Below are 24,943 nucleotides of genomic sequence, written 5' to 3'. Positions count from 1 at the left end.
GTGTCCCTGGGAGGGAAGGACCAGAAAGTGACAGGCGCCAGGCAGAGCTGCATGGCCAAGGTGGTTAGTGGCTTTGGACTCACACAGTGGTGACCTGGAATCCAGTGGGCTGGGCTTCCCTCTCCCACTTCCTTCCTGAGCCGACTGTTGCTGAGTCACCTGCAGGAAGTCAGGGCGGTGAGTGGAGAGGAGACCCGGGGCCTCACCTCGTGACCCCAGGTCGACCACTTCCCATGACGGGGCTCAGTCCGCACAGCCTGACAGCGGAGGCTTGGAAGGGCTTGCAGAGAGCCCCGTTTCCAGTTTGAGACAGAAAGCCTCTTGGCTGGGAAGCAGATGAGTACTCATCAGTCATCTGGGCCCCTCTCGACTTGCTCAGTGCTTCCTTGCATCACTGGAACCTTTCAACAGCAGAAGGGACCAGGAGAATGGCAGAGGGCTGCGGCTCCACACACTGCAAGGCAGTGATCTGCAGGAGCAGCTGCCACAAAGGACCCACCCACAGCCCCTAAGCTTCCTCTGCTTACTCTCTCCTTCATCATCCACCAGCCTATAGAAGGGCTTTGAGACTCTCCATGCAGGGGAGAAAGCACACGCCAACATGGGCTGGCTCCTCGCTGCCAAGAGTGGCCGTGGGCAAGTAATGACCTGAGGGAGGCCTTGAGAAGCTCTACAATGCTCTACAAAGTTCCGAATGGTTTCTACATTTCTCCATTGTTAGCATTTCACAGCTCCAGCTCCAAGCAGAGAATTGAGTGGCTCATAGGAGTTCCAGTGAGTTTGAGACGGATTGCCTGAATAACAGATGATGAACACAGCAGAGTTAGGGCACGAGTCCGCTTTGTACCACCGAGGGGGCCAGTGAGGATGTAGACTCCTCAGTAGACAGCTCTTTCCTCCAGACTTCGCGTGGCTTTCAAGCCCTGGCTGACACGGTTTTGTCCCCTGTTTCAGCCCCACGGCTGGGATCCCTCCCATCCTTGCAGCCTCCTGCCACGGGTCCCAAGCAGCTCCCAGGCTTGTCGTTTACCGTTTCTGTGCCTTTGCACCTGGCTCTCTAACAGACCCCTGTGTCCTCTCCTTCCTGACCTGCCTTAGTGGCCCTGGCAAACTCTCATTCAAGATCCTGTTTGAAGGTCACTTCTTTCACGATGCCCTTCCCTGTGCCCTTCCCTTTCTACAATTTTTTTGTGATTTCCTTTTCACTGTCCTGAAGGCCCCAGGCTGGGAAGGGCTGGAAGATGGGAGGGTGGGGGCTCCCTCAGTGTCTGCTGGAAGGAATGGAAATGAAGTCCCCCAAGCCGCAGGTCGGGGCCACTGCGGGATGCTGGGAGGAAGTTCACTCTGGCTGTTTACTCACAAGCCTTTGGCTGTGTGAGAAACCTTGAGGCCTACAGACAGTGCCATGCTGGAGAGAGCCTGGGACGCTAGGGCTGAGACCCAGGCAGACCCCGAGGATGTACACTCTTCCCCACCCCCCTCACTTACTGGCTTCCCTCCTCCCTCGGAAACTCTGAGTCACTTCTTGGCTGGTATTTGTGATGCTTCAGTGGAGCCACCTGAGATGCTGACCACAGGGCATTTTTGGTGGCCTCCTTCCTTGAGTTCACTGACCCAACCATCAACCATGCCCAGGGTCCATGCAAAGCCAGGCCAATGCTTCAGGTGCTGGGGGTATAGTAGGGAATCCAACTTGGTGCCCACCCTTCAGGAGCTTACAGCCTGGTCATGGAGGCAGACATCTCCTTACTAGCACCAGGAGCACAGGAAGCCATGCGACACCTGAGAAGGACAGCTCTGAGCCAGCCCATGTGGCTGTCACTGCCTGTCGGAGGTGGGGGTGGAGAGGGAAGCTGGGGGTGAGGGGCTGCAAGACCCAGGTAGAGGTCACAGCATGAAAGCATATGAGCCCTGGGTGTGGACAGCAGACATGGCCATAGCCACTCCAGGGTGCTTGGCTGTGCTCTAGCTCTCCAGCATGAATGCAAGGGACAAAGGCAGGAGGGCCCGGCTGCCACAGCAACTTTCCCACTAAAGGCCTTGTAGCAGGGGATTATGGAACAGCTGGGAGCATGTCAGTGGGAAGGAGCCATGTCTGAGCCAAGCAACAGGCTGCAGAGTGAATATATTTGCAGAAAGAAGCTCTAAGCCAGGAGGGGTAGACATGCCAGGCAAGGTGGTGGCAAAGCGATCCCCATGCAGCAGTGGAACCACAGCCTCTCCCTCTCCTCAGGCTCCACTAGCCAGCTGCCACACTTGCCCAAACAGCCAGGCTGGTCCCTGGGGAATGGAGTGTGGCAGGTAGGGACATCGCACCTAGCGTACAGGATGTGTCTGTGCAGCCTGCATCCTAGCAAAGTGTGGTGCAGAGACCCCTTGTATTGTGGACTCAGCCTGGGGCTTGTGCAGGAGCGGGACGGGGAAGGCCTGAGACTGAGGCCATCCCAGTTTGTGCATCACTTATGGCAGGGAGGATGGCACATCTCGTTCTGGTTCCAGTGTGAGCTGCCCTTGAGCCCTGAAGTAAACCCTCTTGAAACCCATCAATGAAACACACAAGGCAGCTCTTAAACCCCTGGGAAAGGGCAGGGACTTTGGAATGTGGCCTGCCTAGAGCCTTAGTTTCCTCATCTACAAACTGGGCATAGTCTTAGTGCTCCCTCCCAGGATGACTGCTATGAAGATGACACCTGAGATGCCCAGCCTGGAGCCTGCTTCCAGAAGCTGTGGCTGTGGTCATGTCCACAAAAGGTGACCTCCACAAAGAACTGGTCCTATTGGATGTACACACCACATTTTATGTCTTGACATCTGGTTTTATTGTAGTGAGAGCACTCTATTCTTTTTTTTTTTTTTATTGGAAAGGCAGATATATACAGCGAGGAGAGACAGAGAGGAAGATCTTCCGTCCGATGATTCACTACCCCAAGTGAGCGCAACGGCCGATACTATGCCGGTCCGAAGTCAGGAGCCTCTTCCGGGTCTCCCACGCGGTGCAGGGTCCCAAAGCTTTGGGCCGTCCTCGACTGCCTTCCCGGGCCACAGGCAGGGAGCTGGAAGGGAAGCGGGGCTGCCAGGACTAGAACCGGCGCCCACATGGGATCCCGGGCGTGCAAGGCAAGGACCTTAACCACTTGCGCCACCGTGCCAGGCCCTCCTCATAGATTCTTAAATGTGTTACACCCTTGTGTTCATTACAGGCCAAGTGTGATGTCATGGATCTTAACATTTGTTCATCTTGCTTAACTGAAACCTTGCCCACCCATCAGTCTTCTGTGTCCCATTTTCAAAGACCCAGGGTGCTCAGGGACCTGAGGGAGGCCTCTGAGAACAAGGTAGCTCAGACTGGATCCCCAGGGAGAAGTGGGATCAGGGCTTGCAGCACCAGCAGCAGTGAGAAACCCTTTGCCCAGGCTGCCACCAGTGGCAATTCTTGGTCTGCGGGATGATCCAGGCCAAGTGGGACTGTGTGAATAAGCCAAGAAGAACCTACAGATTCTATTTCCAGGTATCATTAAATGCCCTCTGGCCCTCTTCCTGCCCCACTCCCCCAATCAACACTCTGAGGGAGAAGCCTGCTGGAGTTTGCTAAAGGAGAAACCAGAACCAGCGTTGTCATGGTGGATGTTCTCATGCTGAGAGAGCCTGGAGTCTCAGATGCTCTGCTGGCCCATAGACAGATGATGGTGACACCACCTTGGCTCCTGGGCCAGCATGGATATCGTAGGAGCCAGTGTGTGCTTTGGCTGTGACAGACAATGTCCTTGGGAAGCAACTCGGTAGCAGGATCCAGAATGGGCTGCCATGAGCATGTGACACAGGGTACACAGCCCATAGGGTCTCATTGAGGGTCAGGCAGGTGCCAAACCCTTGGCCAAGTGAGCTGTACTTGAAGCTCTGACTCAGGCAGCAGGACCCATCTTGAGCCACACTCCCATGTTGGTGTCTTACCTCTGACCATGGCAGGTGAGCAGAGGTAAGCTATGCAGGCCACGTGGCTTAGCATGAGGGAATGTCCTAGCATAAATGGGTTTCCCATTGCACTCACAATGAGAGGGACCCTGAACCGAGAGCCTAGATTCTGAGGTTTGAGGGCAGCTCCTATCTGCACAGAGCCAGTGGGGCTGCAGCTGGACACGGGAGCCTCGGACTGGCCCTCTCCTGTCTTCCTCCAAGGCAATCCTTCCAGCTCTGTCTCTGTGCACTGGGCTCTGGACCACTGAGGAAGGGGGTTCTCCAGCTTCCACTACAGGCACAGGCCCTGGACATCCCGCTGAGGAGAGGGACCAGCTCTTCCGATGATGCGGGACTTGGTTTTTGTTAAACTAAGCCCAAGTCCAAGTTCTGCCTCCCTCTGCCCTGTGACTTTGACCTCTAGAGCTTTAGCAGTCTACAAAATCTGCATCATGGCAACTAGGGGAGCCTCTAGGGCCCACCTGACTTGGGTTTGTGTCAAAGGGGTGGGAAAATGGCTGTGGAGAGAAAACAGATGGGACAAAGCACAGGTCAGGTCAGCCCAGTCTGCTTGCATCACCACAGCAGCTCCTCCTCTTCTTTGTCTTCCTCTCCTTCCTTCCCTTCTTTTTCTCAAGGGCTTATTTTACTTTTATTTGAAAGGCAGAGTTACAGAGAGGAGAGAATGAGAGTGAGAGAAAAAGACGAATTTTCCCATCCACCGGTTCATTCCCCAGATGGCCACAACAACCAGAGCTGAGGTGATTTGAATTCAGGAGATTCTTCCAGGTCTCCCGCATGGGTGCAGGATCCCAAAGCTTTGGTCCATTCTCTACTGCTTTCTCAGGCCACAAGGAGGAAGCTGGATGGGAAGTGGAACAGCCAGGACACAAACTGGGTCCCATATGGGATACCAATGCTGCAAGCAGAGGCTTACCTTATATACCATGTTTTCAGTCCAACAGCTCATTTTTTTTTTTGCACTACCATTCCTAACCCCACACCTGGGAGAAGCACTCTCTCCCTTCTGCTATCCGCCATGATTGCCAGACTCTGATCTCATAGACTAATCTCTCACTGGAGATCTGGCTACACGGCTGACTGGGAGCGGACTTCTGACATACTGGCATGAAGCACACTCTGGCTCCTGCCTCTTACCGCCTTCTTTCTGGACTGAGGCTCGGGCTCCTGGCCTCAGGGTTGTCATGATCTGAGCAGCACAGAGCATACCCGAACCTTGGCAGCTCTGAGACGCTGGCCTCTAGGGGATAAGGCAGTTTTTTGTGTCACCGCCAGCACCAAGAAGAACCACGTGGCTTGGCCCCATGGGGGCGTGTGGGGAATGGGTGGAAGTTAGGAGCCCTGCTCAGACTGGGCTCAGCCACTGGGTCCTTGTGATTCCAGGGAAGACAGAGTGGTTGGAGAGGAACCAGAGCAGAAAGCCAGTCCTGGGAGGAGGATGTAGCTCAAGCTACTGTTTTTGCAGGAATCCCCAGCCCTGGCCTAGAACAGCTCGGCTAATTACGGTCCACATGCTCAGCCCCAGCTCCCCCCCCCACACACACACACATACACATAAACATATACACACTGAAGGGCTCCCAGGAGCACCAGCCTAAGCCAGGCCAAGCCAAGGAGTGGGGCCCTGTGGGCCTGGCAGCCAGCTGCCTAATGTACCATTGCAATCAAGCTCTGGACCCAGGGGCCTGCAGCTTGGCTTGGCTCTGGAGCAGAGCATCCGGGTCCCAGCGGCCCAGGAGTGCACCAGACACAGATGCCTGCCAGGAACAGGCCGTAGAGAAGGCTGGGAGTGTGAGCAGCAGGGGAATCGCCACACAGCCCACGCTCCAGGGCAGTCTCCCTAGTAGCCACATGGTACAACAAAGCCAGGCCATGGATTCTGAGTTGTTGCTCAGCTTTCAGCACCACTCTTTGGAATATGACATGGCTCAGGGGGCATACCGTGGCCCCAAGCCCAGCAAGATCAACAGCCTTGTGGGTGGGGAGTTGAGGAGTCTGTTCAAGTTTTGCAGAGTCCTGACTCAGCCTTTCAACACTGCCTAGAACATGCCACTGGCCCTAGTCACCACTCACTTGCTGGGCCACCATTCTGAGCATTCACCTGGCTGCCTAGGGAGCTTGACAGTTAGATCTATCAGCCAAGCTCTCATCTGGTCCCTGGCTAGTGTGGGCCCTTCACCTGCCTAGAACGTCAGCTGAGAAGTCCTCACATGTTCTCGCTTCTTACCCATGGCTAGCACTGATTCTTAGGAATGACACATCCACTGCTCTCTGTCCAGGCAGGACCTCTCGTCCTGGCCAGCAGCCATGCTGGGCTCCCTCATTTGGTTTGCCTCATCCTTGTTTACAGTGGACTTTAGGTAGGTTCTGTATACCATTCTATAGAGAAGGAAGGAGAAGCCCAGAGAGCATCAGAAACTGGCTCCATGTCACATAGCAAAGCAAAGGTCAGAGGTCAGATCTTTAATGCCTGACTCCAGTATCCCTCCTTTTACAACGCTCTCTGTTACCTCTGTGAGAGTTAGATAGGAAGTTATACGTTAGCTGCATTAGGGTCTGAATTGTCCCAATGGGTGCTCATTTGCACTACTCCTTGCCTCCCAGAGACTGTTTGAGAAGGAAGAGCATGGGGGTACGAGGAGAAAGCCTGAGTTTCATCCCATCATCTTCCTGTAGGAATGGATATATAGCTGAGCCGCAGGCACAGCTCGATTCAGCAGCTGCAATGATGTCACCAGGCCATCAGACTTACCTTACCCACACTTCTCATCTCCTTTTCTGTTGACCTCAAGCCTGATTGGCCACCTTTGGTTTCCATCCCCACATAGTATGCAACTTGGCTTTCAGCAGATGAAGAGAGCCAGGGGTCCTGCTGGTCCCTGACCTCACCATCCCAGCCAGGGATTCCTGAATATTGTGGTATGAATAATCCCCCAGCATGGGTCACCTGACTACTACCATGGGACCTATAAGGTGCAGTGTCTGGTCAACAGGTAGCCATTGGGTCCCAGGAAGGGAAGTTGTACAAAGTCATGAATAGAAGGCTGGGTTCCCAAGGAACTGGAGTCAGATGGAAGGAAGAGGGTACTAGGCTGACAGCAAGCATTACAGCTCCTTATCCCAGGGAAGGAGTGATAAAGGTGCCGAGGCTGCTCCTGCCACACCTGTCTCACTCTGGCACTCCCTTGTGGCCAGCTCATATACCTGGGAAGTCCTTCTAAGCTGGCCACCTGGGTAAGGTGCCTGAAGCCCACTGGAAGATTGACACCTGAGTAGGAATCAATACAGAGCCAGCCTTGGAATGATTGGGACTGCTAGGTTGTACTTTCTCCCCAGTCACTGCCTATTCACAAGGCTAAAAATGTGGTCTGGCCCCACATCATTTCTATATGTGTGTATGTTCCCAGTACATTTGCTCCCAACTTTTAAAACCATACGTGAACGTCAGGGACAGTTAATCCATATGGTTCTGATTTCTTACCACTTAAATCATCCAAATGTTGTTCTGTGGGCTGTATTTGCACATCTTTCCACATAAGCCTTTAACTCACTCTTTCTCCTGGTTATTCAGGCAGGGTCCCTGGACGAGGCCACCTCCCCTACACTCCTCACTCTTCACTTGAACTGGCCAGTGCCTTGACCCCAGAACACCTGCCACCAGGACCCCACCCTCAGAGCTGAAGGAGGCCAGGGGAAGGAGGATGGAAGAAGACTAGACCGATGTTCAATCCTTTTTCTCAGCAGGTTAAGTTGTAACTTGAGATACCCACATCTCACATTGGAGTACTGGTTCCTGTCCCAGCTGCTCTACTTCCAATCTAGCTCCCTGCTATTGGGCCTGGGAAGGCAGCTGATCATGGCTCAAGTACTTGGGTCCCTGCTACATATATCAAAGACCTAAATTAAGTTTCTGGCTTTAGCCAGCTGTTGCAAGTATGTGCAGAGTGAACCAGCAGAGGAAAGATATCTCCCTCTGTCTCTCTCTCTATTTCTTCCTGTCTTTCAAATAAATTTCCAAATAAATAAATAAGCCTCTTTACAAAGTTACTTCACAAGGCTATTAGGGGAATTAAATAAGGTGTTGTGTGGGAAGCCAGTGGCTCCAGGCACCAAATTCCATCCATGAATGGAGTTCCCCCCAACCCCCCACCAGCCCAAAACCCCCACCGTGAATGCCCTGGACCACACACAAGCAGACGAGGCCTGTGACCTGCTGGCCCTTCCTTGAAAACACAGCACCAGGGAGGGGAAACTAAGCCCAGAGACACAGAAGGGACACAGCTCACACAGCCTAGGGCTCAAGGCCAAGACCAAGTAGAGATCAGAGCGGCCAGGAGGGTGGGAGGAGGTGGTCCTGATGCCAGGAATCACATGGGTCAGAGCTTGGGTGGGGTCTAAAGGAGGCAGGCATCCCCAGTGTGCCTTGCATTTGGGGCCTGCCTTACATGTGCCAACGAGATTGGGAAGAGGCCTTGAGGACCCATACGGGTCATGGAGGAAGGAAAGGAGGAAGGTGGCCCCACAGACAAGAGGGACATGGGCTGAATTTTTCACCCCCTCATCAGAGCAGCTGCCCTTGGGCCCCCAGCAGCTCTCCCCCTACAGATACTACCTACTTCCTCATCCTAGCTTGTGGTCCCACCCAGCTTCACTCTTGCCCTCCTTCCTTCACTTCCCCCTCTCCTTCCCTCTTTCCTAGTGTTGACTTCTTCATCACTTCCCCCTGCCTTGTTGTTTCTTCTTGGCGCTTGTGCTCATGAGTACCTTCATATTCTTCAAAACCCAACTCAGAAGTCACCTCCTCTGAGAAGCCTTTCTGGGAACAGTTGTAAACAGTCCTTCCTCTGTGTTTTTCTGATCTGGGAGCGAGGGGTGTGAGTGTGTGTGTGTGTGTGTGTGTGTGTGTGTGTGTGTGTGTGTGTGTGTGTTTGGGGGGAGGTTGGATAAAAGGCATCCCAACCACCAACAGGGCACTGCCTATTTGTCCCCCAGCTTCCAGAGAAACCAGAACAGGCACCACAGGTAGCAGTCACAGGACTCTGGGGGCCAGGGAGACAAGCAGGGCTGTCTGGGTATGGTATTGCCCTAGGGGTGCCTCTGCCCAACAAGGACCTCTTGGCCACCTCTGACCCAGACTCAACCAGCACCTGTCCCTGATACAGGGCTTGTTTCCTTGGCAATTCCAGGAGTGAGTCCCAGCCAGTGCCGCCGCTCTGGGATGGAAGAACAGATGCTCAGGCTAAAATTAGGCTGCTGCCTGCGACTTCATCCAGGCTTGGCAAGGGATCCGCGACTTACATCTGTCGTGCATTGTGGCGGGGATGCGGAGCCCCCTGCCTTAGTGCTGAGTGGCAACGGTGACAGTCTGGGGAACCGCACCCTGCAATCTGCCTGGACCCAGTCCACTCCTCACAAATCCTCTGAGAGGGAGGCACATGCAGTGTAGGGAGTGGAAGCTGACCTGACCTCCCCGCTGCCCCTCAGGACCTGATCCCCGTGTGACTTTAGCATTGAACAACCCAACCTGCCCTGATCTCTCAGCCCAATAGTTAGAGCCAGGGCTGGGCTGGAGCCTATCTCCAGCAGAGAGAGCAAGAAAGCAGGCACATGGGAGAGATACAGCAGGAGCCCGGGTGTGCACAGCTCAAGTGAGGGGATTTTCACCATGGTCTTCCTGTTTGCAGTTCCTGCCTCTGTTCGACAGCCCCCTAACTCCCTCATTTCAGGTCCCTGGGAAGAGGGGGACCTAACCACCTGAGGCTTGCCTGGGGGTCGTTCAGTACTCTTGGAGTAGGTGTTGTGGTGCAATTAATCCCCCACCTGGGACATCTGCATCTCATATTGGAGAGGCCCGGTTTAAGTTCCAGCTACGCCATTTCCCATAAGGCTTCCTGTCAGTGCATCCTAGGAAAGCAGCAGGTGGCAGTTCAAGTGCGTGGACTCCTGTCACTCATGGAGGAAACACAGATGGAGTGATTGAACAAGGAACTGTCCCCTTCTTTCCTTTTTTCCCCCTCTTCTATTTCTTGCTCTGCCTTTCAAAGCAGAGAAAAATAATTTTTTTTTTTAAATAAAGGCACGTTTCTTGCAGTGGCCCACAAGGTTCCCACCTCAGGGCTCTGCCTCATGAAGGCCTGTCCCCAGCAGCTACATGACTTACTTCTGCACCTGCTTCATGTGGCTGCCCAAGGACCACCTTCCTCTGAGACACACCCTGCTGTCCTGTTGGTAGCTCTGACCTGTCTCTCACCTCTGCCTTCCTGATTCCCTTCCCCTGTCCTACCCACCACAGCCTCTAGCTCATTTGTCATAGAGTACTTGTTTCCTCTGATCCTCTATACTGTCTGCTTCCTCAAGAAAAGAAGGTCCATGGAGGCAGGGAGCTGTGTCCAGCTGGTCCCCTGCTATTCTCCAGGGCAGGGTTCCTGTGCCTTAGAGTATATGATTTCCTGGGATACAGAGGCCTGGGGCCCAGGACAACTTTTGGCCTTTGCTAAACACCAATCACAGTCCCTCCAGAGCAGGCCTTATGCTAGGACAGGGCCTCTTATCTGCCAGAACTACCATCAGGTCCTCTCCAGGCCTCCATTTGCCCATTTAACTGAGGCTGGTGGCCTCTGGTCTGCATCTCACAAAGGCCTGTGGCTGACCTACAGGTCTGGCTGTGAGTGTGCTTGGTGCTGTCAGAGGGCCAATCAGCTGCTGAGTGCATGAGCTATGTTTGTTCCCCCTGGAACCACTGAGCACCCCAGGGTGTTGGGTTCCAGGCTGCATGCTGGAGCCCCCTCTGCAGAGACACACTACAGGGACTGGGGCAGAGGGTCCAGCTGCACATGTGAGGTGTGAGATGATAGAGGGCAGTTGTTACAGAATTGCGGTTCTGAGAAAGAAAGTGTATATCCCACAGGCACACTGGGAATCCATGCCCTCACTCAGGGTCCTCCAGACAAACAGAGCTACATTAGGGTCAGAGAGGTGGGTGGAGGGAGCACTGTCAGAAACTACTCCGAGAAGTCCCAGGACCTGCAGTCAGCAATGCGGGAGACTGGGGAAGGCCTGGGCCAGGGATTCCAGCCGAAAGGCCCACAGTGACCACCTGAGAAGGGGTAATATTTCATTCCAAATCCAAGGTTGCCAGAGGCCTGCTTCCCAGTAGGTGGGTGGGCAGGGTTGCCCCTCACCCAGGCTGTGTGTTGGTAAAAATTCACCCATATTGGCAGGTATTCATTTCCTTTGAAAGCACCTCCACGTATACGCTGATAGCACTCCACCCAACACCAAGATGGCAGACGGGATAAGTTGCTACACCCTCCTCCATATGCAGGACTGCTCTGCACTCTGTTCTCTGCCTCCTCCCAGCCCTACTGTCCCTGGGGACATGGCTCTGCTCGCTAGTGCCCCCAAGTTCGGCCCTCTGGGAATGGGGCCCAGCCAGATGCTCCAGGACACTGACTGGGATGCTCATGTTCTCAGTGGAGTTGACGCTAGCTTGGGGGGGTGGGCAAGATGCCAGGAATCAACAGGAGTGTTCTGGGGAAGCCAGCCCTACGAGCCCTAGGAGCCCTCTTCAGACTAGAGGTTTTGGGGGTGGCAGTACAAGATTCTGGAGTTTTGGGGAGGCCAACATTTATTTGCTCCGGCAGACAGAGCAGCAGGTGCTGCTACTCTTTCCTCCAGCCCTGTGTGTAAGAAGGAAGCTTGCCAGGGGCCTGTTACTGAACACACATTGGGCGCCAGGCAGAGAGCCTCCTTCCCCCCCCCCCCCAGCTGGTGGGGACACAGACACCGTCTCTGTGATGTGATGAGGGTTATGGCAAGATATGTAAAACTCATCTCATGGATGTTGACAAGAGAACTTGCAGTTAATCTGATAGGGGGGAATTTCTCAGCAAAAAAAAAAAAAAAAAAAGGAGGGGAAGTGGGATACTGGAAAGCAGCCATTACAAGATGGTCACAAAGAGTGACCAGGGAAGGAGAAGGAAGGTTATGGCCAGGGAAAAAGGAACGGCATGAACAAGGACTCATGGGGCTTGGCAGGGACTGTTGTGCAGGGATTGGTAAACCGGCCTGTCCAGGCTGGACCCTTCCCTGCCATGCACTCAAGTGGGAAAACTCTAAAGCTGGCCCCTTCCCCTGGCCAGAATGGTCAGGAGTGTGGCAGCAGGGGTAGAGCCCAAGCAAGTTCACATGCTGTTATGGTCAGTGGCTGGAGCTCCTACAAGGAGCCTGGAAAGTGGACCCCATCGTGCATGGTCCTCTGCTTCCTGTGGGCACTGCATCCATCGCTGCTTTTCCTCACTGTTGCCATGGTGATTCTCATAGCATGCAGGTCCTCTCTGGCTGCCTGAGTCGGCACCCCTCGCATGTCTTGCCTGCTCAGCCCCTGCCCAATCTCGTCCCCCCAGGGATAGCCACACATGCCAGTGGCAGTCACTGTTGGCTGACAGTCACAGGGCAGAAGGGTTTAAAGTCATTCCAGAATGTCCTGTTCCCTCTTGCTCCTCCCCAGACTCTGCTTCTTGCTATCTTAGTCACCGTTCACCTGGTCTCTGCGTTTATAGGATCTGATTTCCTCCTCATTTCCCCCTTCCCTCTGTTTGCCAGGGTGAAGTCCTATTCATTTCAGAGTGAGTTGAAGAACTTGAGGCAAGGGGGTGGGAGTGTGCCTCACTGAGCAGCTATTTTGTGCCAGTTTCCGTTCTCCGTGCCCTTCGTTAATTTCATCAGCAATCCCATGATCCTCAAAGCTTTTCCCTGAGATGCATCATTCTCCTCATTTTATGGTTGGAAGACTGAGTTGCAGGGTTATGAAGCAGCTCGTGAGGGTCAAAGCTGTGGACCTGTGCCCATGTAGGTACCGAGACTGTAGACACTGGTACACTTCTGCTATGCCTGCAATCTATGGGCCCCAGGTCCCGTGCAAAGTAAACATTTGTTGTTGATGCTAATCCTGCAAGTCCTCAGCTGGGGGAAAACCTGTTCTCACAGGCACCAGGGGAGCCCGACTTGACTAATCTGATTTGCTGGAACCAAAGGCCCCGCCTTTTCCACCTGGAGCTCACCGGGTCCCATGAGAGTCCTCAGGGTTGGAGGAAAGCCAGAGTGTACAGTGTCAGAGCTAGAGCTGTCTCTGAGTGGGGAACAAGGTGAAGCTTGTGGCTGACTATCCTCTTAGCCTTGGTGTTCACTGGACAGGATGGCATGAGGGGCAGAGGTGGATCATTCTAAGAAGCTCGGGGTACCTGTGACAACCTTGGAGCTCAGGTGCACAGATGCAGAGTGACAAACGGCAGCAGACATGGGATGATGTGACTCAACACAGCGGGTCACAACCTGGAACAGTCTACCACACAGGGCAGCCATGTCACCAAGGATGGTGAGGGGTGAGGAACGGATACCCTCATGAGGCAGGTGGCCTCCGGGCTGGCCTGGATGTGTGAGCAGAGTTGGTCAAGTAGATGTGGGTGAGGGGGTGAGACTAGGACACTGCACATACTTATGGGGCTCAGACACATGAGCATTTCTTTGGCAGGAGTGTAGGGTGGGAGGGATGTTGCAGGTTAACTCAGAAGCTTGGGCAGGTAAGCTGAGCCTCAGTTGTAAGATGCATTGATAGAGTGGTGTGTGGAGAATACATGAAAGGGGCAGGCTGCAGATTGTTGGGGGCAGGGGACAGGGGAGGAGAGGAAGGCAGCTGCAGGTGCAGCAGGGTTTTTAGGGACTGGAATGCTGAATGCAACCAAGAAAAAAGAGATGCAGTACATGGGGATGCTTGTGAACCACAAGATGGACACAATGTGACTCCTGCCACAGGGAGAGCCTGCCAGACACTGGGGCTCTGTTGCAGCACTGGGTTAAAGCTTCACAGCAGGGCTGGATACCATCCAGTGCCATGTCATTGCAGTGCTGGGTCTGGGCCCATGTCAGTGTGGCTCCAAGGTGTGTGCTGCTGCCCATGGCATGTTTCAGGACTAGGCTGGGAAGCTGGAAATGCAGTTCTCAGGTTGGGAACAAATTGATGGGACTGAGTCCGGGTCGGGGGTGAAGGGGAGAGGGAGAGCCCAGGAGTCATACGATGAACTACAAGAATCTCCAGGTCTCTGTCCTCCCCCCCCCAAAAAAAGGGTTTATATGCAATACACACACACATATGCACACGGGAACACACAGAATACAATGCACAGCAAGTGAGCCTAGGCAGTCTTAGCTGTAGGGGGTGAGACGCAAAGAAGGAGGTGAGTGGCCAGTAGAAGACCTAAACCTGAACAGTCAGGAAACCCAGGGCCCATTACTCACACACTCTCCACCCCCAAGAGCACTGAGGCAGCCCCCAAGAACGACTGTGGGTTCCAAAAATGTATTGCAATTTGGCTGTCAGAAGCTGCAAACAAAATTCCACCCAGTGGCAGCCTTCTAGATAGCAAATGAGATGTCAGCCCTGCCCTCTGCTCCAATCTCTTTTAGCCTAGGCAGCCCCTAGTGCATGATGCTCACTCTACAGCAAAATCCAGCCGTGTGTGTGTAGCATTTCCATGGAAACAAGCTTTCAGCATTCTAGCTTAGGACACCTGGACCACAGTCTTCTGGATCACAGCCCTGGAAAGAGAATGAGTCTCAACTCCCATCTTGTGCACCCTCCTGTTACCCACCCCATGACTGACAAATGGCAGCGCAGTGTTTAGCAAGAAGTTTTCCTTGAGATAGTCATCTACCAGTCAGTCTGCACCCTGGGATGAAGCTTCCAGAACCCAGGCCTGTGTGTAGCATGTTCCCAGCACAGGAGAGGTGCCTGAGTCACGTCTGAGGAATGAAGGAATGTGGGAAGTCCCCCAGGGCCAAGGGCTGGGACTTGATCAAGACCTGGCCCAGTTACCTGTAGAGCATGTGGCTGATAGGAAGGATCTGGCACCTGGCACCTGGTACCTGGCACCTGGCACCACCTGTCTTGTAAGCTGGGTCCCATCCAGCCATGGGATGGGAAAAGGTGCCGTGGGCCCCAGAGCTGGGGTGGTGGCATTCGGGCAGAGGCAGCTCATGTTGTAGCTTTACAGCGGGACTGCCTGCCTCCATCCTGTATCGCTGAGCCCTAAGTCACAGTCCTAGGGGTAAGGGCCAAGCCTCTAAGTAGGGACAGGTTGTGGGGTAGAGCTTGGTTGGGCTCCTTGGCTTATGCTCCTGGCCTGGGTGATGGTTACCTCCGGAGTGGTCTGTGTGGCTGGAAGTGTTCAGGGAAAGCCAATATGAGTGCACCTGGTACCATGAAAGCTTTTCCTCCCTCATGAAGCTATGGCCAAGTCCAGGACACTGGATTTGGGGGAGAAGTGATGTAGGGGTACTCTGGGCTGCCTGGGGGCTGCCAGGGAGCTTGCCAAAACAGGAAGAATAGACAAATCTCAAACCATTGGAAGTTGGAATAGCTGAGAAGTCCCAGGAGAGAATCTTGTATGGAAAACCCTTCCAGAAAGGTGTTCCGGCCCCTTCTCCAAGGTCCCAGTGCAGGGTAGCAGAGAAGGCAGTCACAGGTGGGAGGTGGATTATTCCATCTATTGGGGGTTACTTTGTCTTTGGATTCACCCACTCCACATCATTCACTTTAAAAATCATTTGTTTATTTTAAAGGCAAAGCAACAACGAAATAAGAAGAAGGAGGGAGAGAGGGAGGGAGAGAGAGAAAGAGAGAGAGAAAGAGGTATTTTCTGACCATTAATTTATTCCCCAAATGGGCCTGGGCCAGGCTGAAGCCAGGAACCTGGAACTCCATCCAGGTCTCCCACATGGCTAGCAGAGACCCAAGGACTTGGACCATCATCTGCCTTCCCAAGCACATTAACAGGAAGTGGAGCGATAGGGCTTTAACTTCTATTCATGGGATACTGGTGTCTCAAGTGGCAACTTGACCTGCATGCCACAACACCAGCCGTGAGAGCATTCACTTATGATATATTTTAGTTATTTGAAAGGCAGAGTGACAGAGAGAGAGAATAGACAGTGAGGGACTTCCATCCACTGGTTCACTCACCAGTTGGCTGCAAGAGCCCATGCTGATCCAGGCTGAAGTTAGAAGCCTGAAGCTCCATCCAGGTCTTCTACATAGGTGGCAGGGGCTTAAACATTTGGATCATCTTCTGTTGCTTTTCCGGCCATTATGTAGGAAGCAGGATCAGAAGTGGCACAGCTGGTACTCAAACCTGCTGTGCCACACTAATGGTCCCAGGCTCCTTCTGAGAAGGGAGAAGAATCACAATGTAAATGTCCCCACAGTGGCCAATCAGGAGGAGCATTTTGGGAAAAGGGACATGTGTAGGGACAGGGGCCATGCGGTTGCCTGTAGCAGCATGGGGGAACCTGGTAGGATAGCCCTCCAACCTGCCAGAGAGGCACAGGAGCAAGGCTGTCCTCTGAGCCTTTGTGTGCATGACACGAAGTCATTCCTCAGGACACATGAACCATAACAAGGTACCCCATGCTCCGCCTGGAGTGATTTCCAGCCAGAACTCGGAGGTGGGGGAGGTGGGTGACAGGAGGAGAGTGAGGGCAGGGAACTGTCCAGGGGAAGGAGCTGTGTAGAAGGCAGGCTTGATTCAGGGAGTGGAGGCCAGCAGGAGGGGCAGAAAGGACATCTCACATGAAGCCTGGGGGAGACCCACTAACGCCCCTTGGAGTGAAGACAGCTACCAGGCTGTGTGTGCACCCATGCGTGTGCAGGTGGGGGTTGGGCAGAGGGTTGAGCTGCAGGAGACGTAGCTGGCCTGCAGGGACCAGCGAGGGAGTGTGTGGCTTTCTCTTGAGGGGAAGGATCACCTCATGAGAGCTGGGATTGGGCCCTGGGAATTGATGAGCATTGGAGGCACCTGGGGTGGGCGGGTGGGGCTGATCCACAGAACGGCTGTCCGGCTTGGGAGCTGGTCAGAGGAGAGTACTAGCCCATGTCCAGTTGCAGTCGCACCTGCCTTTGCTCCCTGGAACTCCCAGCTCAGAAGGGTGGGATCCCTTGGAAAGGCTCGGGTACCTCCATTAATGCTGGCAGTGTGGGAGAGGCCAGACTGCTCTGCTCTGGCTCTGAAGTAGAGCGTAGAGGGGAGGAGTGTAAGGTTGCTGTAAGAAGTCACAGCCTTCTCCTATGAGCCCTAGGTGAGTTTGAGTAGACTGAGCCTGAGACAGCCTGAAGCCTGGTCAGGCACCAGGGGTGGGGGAGGGGAGTAACTCCAACTCCACTCTGGAGAGGGGCTGCCTGCTAACATCTTGCATCCTGGCACTTATGTGCCTCACTGCAGCCCTGGCCTCCAGTTCTGTAATCTCCAGGACAGAAAGGCCAGGGCTGGCGTCAGCCAAATCCAGGCTCCTCTACCAGCAGAGGTGAGCGGGTTCTGCAAACCCCCGGGGACCTTCATGGGGGCTGGCTCAAGTGCAGGGGACCCTAGGGACCCAGACCCAGAGCCCTGGCATCCAGTGGCTTCTGGTAGTCAAACCTGCGGGAAGCCCCAGAGTGCTCTGCACCCCAGTATGGCCTTGGGAGACCCTGGCAGGCCCGCCCCGCACAGCGCTCGAATCCCAGTCTATACAGAAAAAGAAAACATAAATAAATAAACTAATTTTAAAAATAAATAAATAAAGCATATTCCCGCCTGAGGAGGAGCGGGCTTTCCGGAGCGGGACTGGCACCTGGGAGGGAAGCGGCGGGAGCGCACTTTGCGGACCCGATTGGACGGCCAGCCGAGCCTGGGTGCGGCCCGTGTGTGGCGCCGCGCGACAGGGCCTCCGCCGCGGCGACCGGGGTTTCCCTGACTGCCCTCCCCGGAGGGCCCTAGAGGAAATGACAGCGCGGGAGCTGGGGCGGCGCCCGGAGTGATACGGCCTGTCACCGAGGAGGCAGCGGCGCAGACCCTGTCGGCGGCGGCTGGGAGCCGGGATTCCCCAGACCTAGAGACCCTCCCGCGCCAGCCGTCGACAGCGCCCCGGCCCCACCGTGACCCCAGCCGCCCGGGCATCCCAGGACAGCGGGCAGCGAGGCCAGGTGGGCAGGAGCGACTGTCCGGGCAGACGACGGGGTCCCCAAGCTCGGCGACAGGAAACTCTGGGGAGTGAATGGAAAGAAGTGGGTGGTCCAGCCCCTGCGACTTCCCCTGACATCACTGCCCAAATAAGGAGCTTCCAAGCGGCCGCGGGGCGGCCCGGAGCCGCGCCTGCCGCCGGCGCCCACCCCGCGCCGCGTGGGCCGCCAGCGAGCGCCCGGGGCACCGCCGGGCGGAGCCGAGCCGGGCGGAGCCGAGCGCGCGGGCGCTGCCGAACCTCGCGGAGGCCGGGCGCGCAGCCCAGTCCGGCGCTGCGCAGCCGAGCCCGGCGCAACGCGGCGCGGCGCGGCGCAGCCCTGCCCGGAGCAGCGGAGCGGCGGCCGCCCGCAGGTAAGCAGCGAGCGCCCAGCGCCCCGCCGCGGCCTGGCAGCCCTGGAGCTGGGCACCGCGGAGCGCGCTAGCGGCCGAGGGACTGGCGGGAGCTGGGCTGGTGGAGAGGGCTGGGTGCGGGCGCATGTGCAGCAGCGCGTCGGTGCCAACTCCCAAGACCCGAGGTGTTTGTGACCGGAGCTCCTTGGCAGGCGGGGTTGCCTGACACACATCTCTTCGTTAGCGTTTCTCGACACTACTTCTGTCACCACCCTAGGGTGACACGGGCGTTCCCGCGTTCACAAGGCTTGTCTCATTCACTCCCGCTGGGCACTGCCCCATTAGCCTTGGGCGAGCACAGTCTCCCGGCTCCAGCGCAGATCCTCACTGGATCCTATCTCTCGCCTCCTGCTCTCCATTCAGTGGGACCCGCACTCCAGGTTGGTGCCTGTAGGTCTCTCAGCCCCAGCAGCTCTTTCTACCCAGCAGAGGCCAGGGGAGGTCTCTGACTGTCAGAGGCGACACTGAGTGGGACCAGAGTTGCTCTGGTTCTTTCACCCCCTTTCCCGTGCGGGACAGCACCTGACCCTGAGGGTGCAGCCTTAGGGGGGCTGTCCTTGCCATGTAGGGAGGGTGTGGCCACTGGGTGTCTCCATGGGCATTTTGCTCCATGGGCATTTCTGGGAATATACTCCCCAAGCCCTCTAACCAGCGCAGGTGCTTGGGCTTCCCACAGCAATGGTGATGACTGCCAAATAGGTGCAGGTGGCAACAGCCTGGCCATCCTCCAGGGGTCTCCACACAGTGGCTGTAATGTTTCCTGTGGCAGCATAATGTGTTGAACATTTGACTAAGGTGGCAAGGGAGCTGACAGACCCAAGTTCTGGATCCATCAGTTAGTGGCTCCAGGCAGGTGACTTCTTAATCTCATTCCAGCTGGGTGTCCTTGGAGGAAACTTAAGATCTGATTTTGTGAATGTGAATACTGGTGGCTGGGCCAGTTTCTGAGGTGTGGGTGTTTTCTGAGCTGCTATGTATCAGGGCTAGATTGTGTGGCTTAGAACACTAAGTTGTGGTCCCATCATTAAAAAAAAAAAAAAAGCATTAAATAGTGTGTCGTGTGCCTGTCAGCAACTTTCTCAAAACATGCCCCTGGAGCTTTGGTTCTCAAAGCTAGCACACAGCACGGACTCTCCTGTTCAACAGTGACGTTTGGCAAATTCTGCACCCTCTTGGACCTCTCTGTTGGCTGATTCCAGTCCACATTGGCAAGTTAAAGGCTCTGAGAAGTCCTGCAGCAGAAGACCCTATTGAACTTCCTGGAACCCAGTATCTCTCTCATGAGCTGCAGGGCCCTTGTGAAGATAACACAGGAAACAGGCCTTCAGGAGCTCCCCGGTGCGTCACCATGTGCTGTTGCATGGTGGCAGCCAAACCCTGAGAGCTGAGTTCTAGTTGCCTTCTGTTAGCAGAGGGAGAGCAGAACACATGGGTAAGCAATGGCCCAAGACCCACCTGTAGTAAGGGAGACACTAGTGAACCTGATCCTAGATCAGCTGCCCTCCAGTGCTCTGGGCTCCTTGAGTTACCTGCAGAGCCCCTCTGGAAACCAGCTTTGCTGCTTCAGCAGATACCATGTAGATGTGTTTGGAAAACATAGATTCAATGACTGATTACTGAATGAATGAAGCGGTGATCATGTGCCCACTGGGCATCACTTGTTCCTGGAACTTCAGCATGTAGCGTTTAACGACACGTTGAACTCCAGGGAAGAGCTCTATAATGGTATCACAGTCATCACACACACACACACACACACACTTCTACATGCACATCACACACCTACTCCTACACAATCTCACAGGCCAACACACTTAGCTGTGCACACATTCACATATATCTGCACACATGCACCCCTACACACACATCTGCTTCTGCACATGGTCATGGGAACTGTTAGAAACCTTCACATATGCCCCCACACTAGAGCCTGTGTCCTTATACACACATGCACACACATACACACATGCTTCTTTGCATGCTGTTACACCCATCCATTTGTACATATGTACTCATCCACCCAAGCATACACACTTGATCATGTAAACTTGTTTACACTCACACTTTCTCTCCTACACTCTCTCACACACATATCCATCCTTTCGTGGGTTAGGTTGCAACCGAGAGACACTTGTGGCAATGGACATGTCCCCATTCCTATGTTCATGGGGCACTAACTCACTGCCTTGAACACTGAGCATGCAGGAAACCCTCGAATGGCCAATCCAGCGCTGCACTGCCTCAGCATCTCCCAGTTTCTTCCACTCACTGCCATGGTTGCTGAGACAGATCCACTGCTGCCGTTTTCTCACACCTGATGGAGCAGCTGCTTCTCTAGCTGCTTCTGTGTTGTTTTAATGAGTCGTGAGAGCAGTGAGGGCAAAGATTGCAGCACCCTGTTGAATGCCTGGCATCAAGGACAGGTTCAGTAAGCCTTTATTGTGTGAGAGGCTGCCAGCTATCAGGATGGCTGCAACTTGGGCCAGCAAGCAAGGCTTCACTGAGCATGCTTGCTGAATTCCTTGGGGTCTGAGGCTGTGTCAGGGGGATTTGCATGCCAGCAGGAAGAGAGAGAGGAGAGGGTGAATAGCACTGGACAAGACAAAGCTAAATAGTGATGCTCATCATGGACAAACTCAAGCTAAAACTGTGCCGTGGGCAAGGTCAAAGAGCAACAGGGCCCAGAGAGTGCTCTCAGGAACTGACATGACCCTGAGTCTGAATCACAAGGAAGTGATAGACACGGGAAGCTTTGGGAAAGGAAGATTTGGGCAGGAGAGCAGGTACAAAAGACTGGTAGCAGGAATGAGGTGGACTCAGGGGACACACAGAGGCCACTCTTGAGGATGCACCAGCTCTATTGCCACTCTAGAGGGGCACCTGCTAGTGCTGAGTCCAAGGCCGAATATCATCCTGATTCAACTGCTAAGATTGCAGCTACTACATGCTGGGCTCTACTGAGCCAGACAGATCTCTCCATCTTGCCTGCCCTCTCCCCTGGAAAGGAGGAGCATGCTGGGCTCCTAGGGCCCCTCTAAGCCAGTGCTGTGCTTAAGGGAGGTTCATAACAGCCCAGGTGGTCCATCTGGAAAGATCAGGAATTTGCAGCGTGGCTTCCATTATTAATAACCATGATGTCATGCATCTATGTGAGCCTTGATCAGCAGCAGAGCACTCTCCCCTCTCATTCCCTTCACTCCGTGGGCTCATCTGCCAAGTGGAGGGGGAGGGGACTCACAGAGATGCTGCAGGCTCACCAGGGACCACCTCTTCATCCTGAGCCCCCTGCTTCCTCAGTGCACGTGTCTGCTTTCTGTTACTGCTGTGAAGGCTGGGCAAGGTGATCAACAAAGAAGGGTTTACTTGGCTGTAGAGGCCGGAAGTCCCGAGAGCACGGTAATGACTCTGGCCAGGGCCTCCCTTGGATTCCTTCCAGTAAATGACACCCAGGTGGCAGGAGTAGTCATTGGAGATTCACAGCAAAGTGTGCTCATAACTTTTTTTTATCTACTCATCTATCCCCAGTCTTCCCAACGTGGGGTTCTGAGTTTGCTTTTAATAACTAATATTGAGTTGGTTTGCCTGAAGTTGCTCATAGGACTCAAGCTCTGCCATTGTAGGTCTCAATGCTGTGCTCATAGTTGGCCCATATCCAGTATCACACTGTTTGGGAATGATTGCTGTGATAAAGGCAATTCTGCACACCCCATGTGTGGGTGCTCAACATTAGTATTGCCTTGCTGAGAATTCTACAAGTGTGAGGTTTCAAGGATTCTGAGTCTGGCTTTCAACAACAGAGGAATTGATTAAGAAACATTTTTGGAATCTTCCAGAAGAAGGTGAGAAATGGGAGAAAAATGGTCTCCTGGGAGGAGTGGTTGTGAGCCAGGGGGTGAATGTGGCCGTTGCCTGAAGGTTTGACTGAAGAATTTGTGTGTGATTCAGAGCTCCTAGGGGTGGCACCCAAGCACAGGGAGGAATGCCCAAGTGCTAGATGTCCCAACCAAGAATGAGAAGGCTGCCTGGCTGGTGCTCAAGAAACCAGGTAGGCCTTGCATTGGCCTCTCCCTTTTCTGTCTGTCCTGAGCTCTGGCTTCTCCTGGCCTTGTTCTGGGCCCACAGCAGCTGCCCAGTGGGTGCAGGAGTCAAGGAATTCCGCAGATCTGCATCTGCATCTCCCAAGTCTTGTACCTCATCCAAGTCCCCTCCCCTTCCCTTAAGCCTCAGCTGCCTCACCTGCCAGTGGGAGTGCCCACCCTGACCTTCAAGCAGACTGAATTGGAGCACAGGACACCGCCCAAGTCAGATATGTCATTCCACATGCATGCCTGGAACAGTTGTTATGCTTTGGAATTCATGGTGATGATAAAAACCATAGCATGTGTTGTGAATTGGCTGCTACCAACAGGATCTCTGAAGTGGGCAAATTGGCCCAGCCTTTGGGGAAGAGGATGTATTTCTTGTGATAATCAGGGGAGGAGCTGAGGACATGACTGGGGACCAGGTCCATCACTGCCCACATAGCCCAACAGGCTTAGACAGGGTCATGGGGCTTGCAGGTCTGTATTGGGCACAGGCTGGAGCCCACCTGGTCCACCTGGAGGACCACACATGAGGCAGTTGGGAGGTAAACACCTCAGAAGGCAGACCTTCTCATCCTTCTGTGCAGTTCATTCGTGTGTTCAGCTGTGGGTTGAGCTCTTTTGGGACTCAGCTCTGGGCTAAGCCTTAGGAGACAGAGGCTGTGTGCTTCCACCAGCCACATGACCACGGGCAAATTGCATTTTCCTTTCAACTCTCAGTCTCCTCATGTCTAAAATGGGGTCATCCTAGAAGAGCCCTTGGTTGCCTCTCTGGAGAACCATCTAGGTTGCAGGGTGCTTGATACCATAGCTCGGCAGAGAGATCAAGGGCTCCGTAGCTCACAGGAATTCAACTCATGCTGATTCTGCCACTTGCTGTGTGATTGGCCAAATGTCTGAGCTCTCTGTTTTCTCTTCCTCTCTTACAAAATGTGGTTATAACACCTTTGTCACAGGACACCATGAGAGCTAGCTTAAGATGAGTGTTAACATCCCTGGCTTACAACCCAAGCTCCTCCTGTTTCCTTTTTTTCTCTCTGGCTTGTAGCTCTGCTCGTTTGCATATTGCTGCCTTTGGAGAATCCACTCATGCCACGGTTGCCCTCAGTTCAAGTACAGGTACAGGCAGTGAGATTGGTGCAGCACAGTTAGCATACACTCATGGGTGACAAGTAGGCAGGGGGATGTAGTCCCCCAGCCATGGAAGGATCTGGTCTGAAAGAGACCCTGGGTTTTGTTCCTAGGCCAACAGCAAAGTCTTTGCATTGCATCTGTCAGCTGCTCCCCTGAGTAATCCTCAGTGTCTCCCTCTGCAGCTGAGCCTGTGGGATCCCCTGGGTTTCTTCCTGCCCCGAGAAGCCTGTGGGTCTCCACTGTGCAGGCACTGAGCCGACTGGCTGAGTGTGGGGATTTCACTAGCTCTCCCTAGCCCGGGTTCCAGTGAAATCGATTGTGTGGCGAGGCCTGCAGACAGGTTCTGGGCGAGGAAGAGACTGTGGTTTCTAATTGGCAGAGCCACTCCTGGAAGAGGATGCAGGAGGAGGGACATTAGTGGCATTAAATTAAATTAAAAGAAAGGCATTACCCTTGTTTGTGTTTTTGCTTTTTTTCTTGCTTAAAGAAGACCCAGAAGGCTCTGAGTTAGTGATCTTGCAGATAGATTGTGCTTATTTGAATTCCACAATGTGCTTGTATGTGAAAGGCTGTTTTCAGGCTCCCAGGATGGAGGCCATGAGATAACTGAGTGAAACCAAACATCCAGCCATTTGTTCACTAAACCCATGGGCCAGGCACTTGGCAAGTGTTGGGGGCAGCCCTGGGCACAGGGATACACAAGTGACCCAAACCAGGAGAGGAGGCAGGCCATGAACCAAAGAGCCTGGCAGGTGTCCTGTGCTGAAGGAGCTGAGTACCCCAGAGGAGAAGGCAGCAGAGGGGGCTCTTAGGGAATGTCCAGATGCAGGAGTGACTGGTGGTCTTGAAAGGTATCTGGAGGTGGTGGAGCATGAGCATGGCCTTGAAGGGGTGTAGACCTGGATAGACTGATACAGGAGAATCACCTTTCTGGGGTCCAGGGAGGTCTAGGGAAGCCTCATTTGAAGTTAGCACCACTGAATCAGTGAGACTGCTCTGGGCCGCCTTGCCCTGCAAACAGAACAAAGCACCTTCATCATGGCCACTGTTCCCATGAGGCTAATAAGAACAGCAGTGAGCTGTAGTGGGGTGGAGGTAGGCTGAGCTCTGGCTTTACTTCTCCAGGGAATCCCGGGACAGAAAATAAGCCCACAGTGGAGAAGCTGGGGAGGCACCAGTGCAGTTTGCAGTTCTGAAACTAAAAGAGCAACTTCTTGTTGTTGACAAGTACAGCTTGTTATGCTTGAAGGACATGTGAAAGGGATGGATCAAAAAATATATGGGGACTCTTGGATCACTGCCACTTTTCTG

The 24,943-nt window shown here is 54.1% G+C and overlaps 1 protein-coding gene across 1 annotated transcript in view; it reads left to right on the top strand.

The window, feature by feature from the left end:
• The first annotated feature begins 18,227 nt into the window (after positions 1-18,227).
• The window catches only part of HIVEP3 (HIVEP zinc finger 3), a 118,067-nt gene continuing 111,351 nt past the window's right edge, over positions 18,228-24,943 (top strand). The window contains exon 1 of the mRNA XM_040974310.1: positions 18,228-18,377. The gene's annotated coding sequence lies outside the window, so the exon portion shown is untranslated. The remainder of the gene's footprint in view (positions 18,378-24,943) is intronic.

Source organism: Ochotona curzoniae, unplaced genomic scaffold (assembly GCF_017591425.1).
Source record: "Ochotona curzoniae isolate NIBS_2020 unplaced genomic scaffold, NIBS_Ocur_1.0 contig_2404, whole genome shotgun sequence".
Classification (NCBI taxonomy): Eukaryota; Metazoa; Chordata; class Mammalia; order Lagomorpha; family Ochotonidae; genus Ochotona; species Ochotona curzoniae.
The sequence above is the reverse complement of the archived record's forward strand: the minus strand, read 5'-3'. Positions and strand labels throughout refer to the sequence as shown.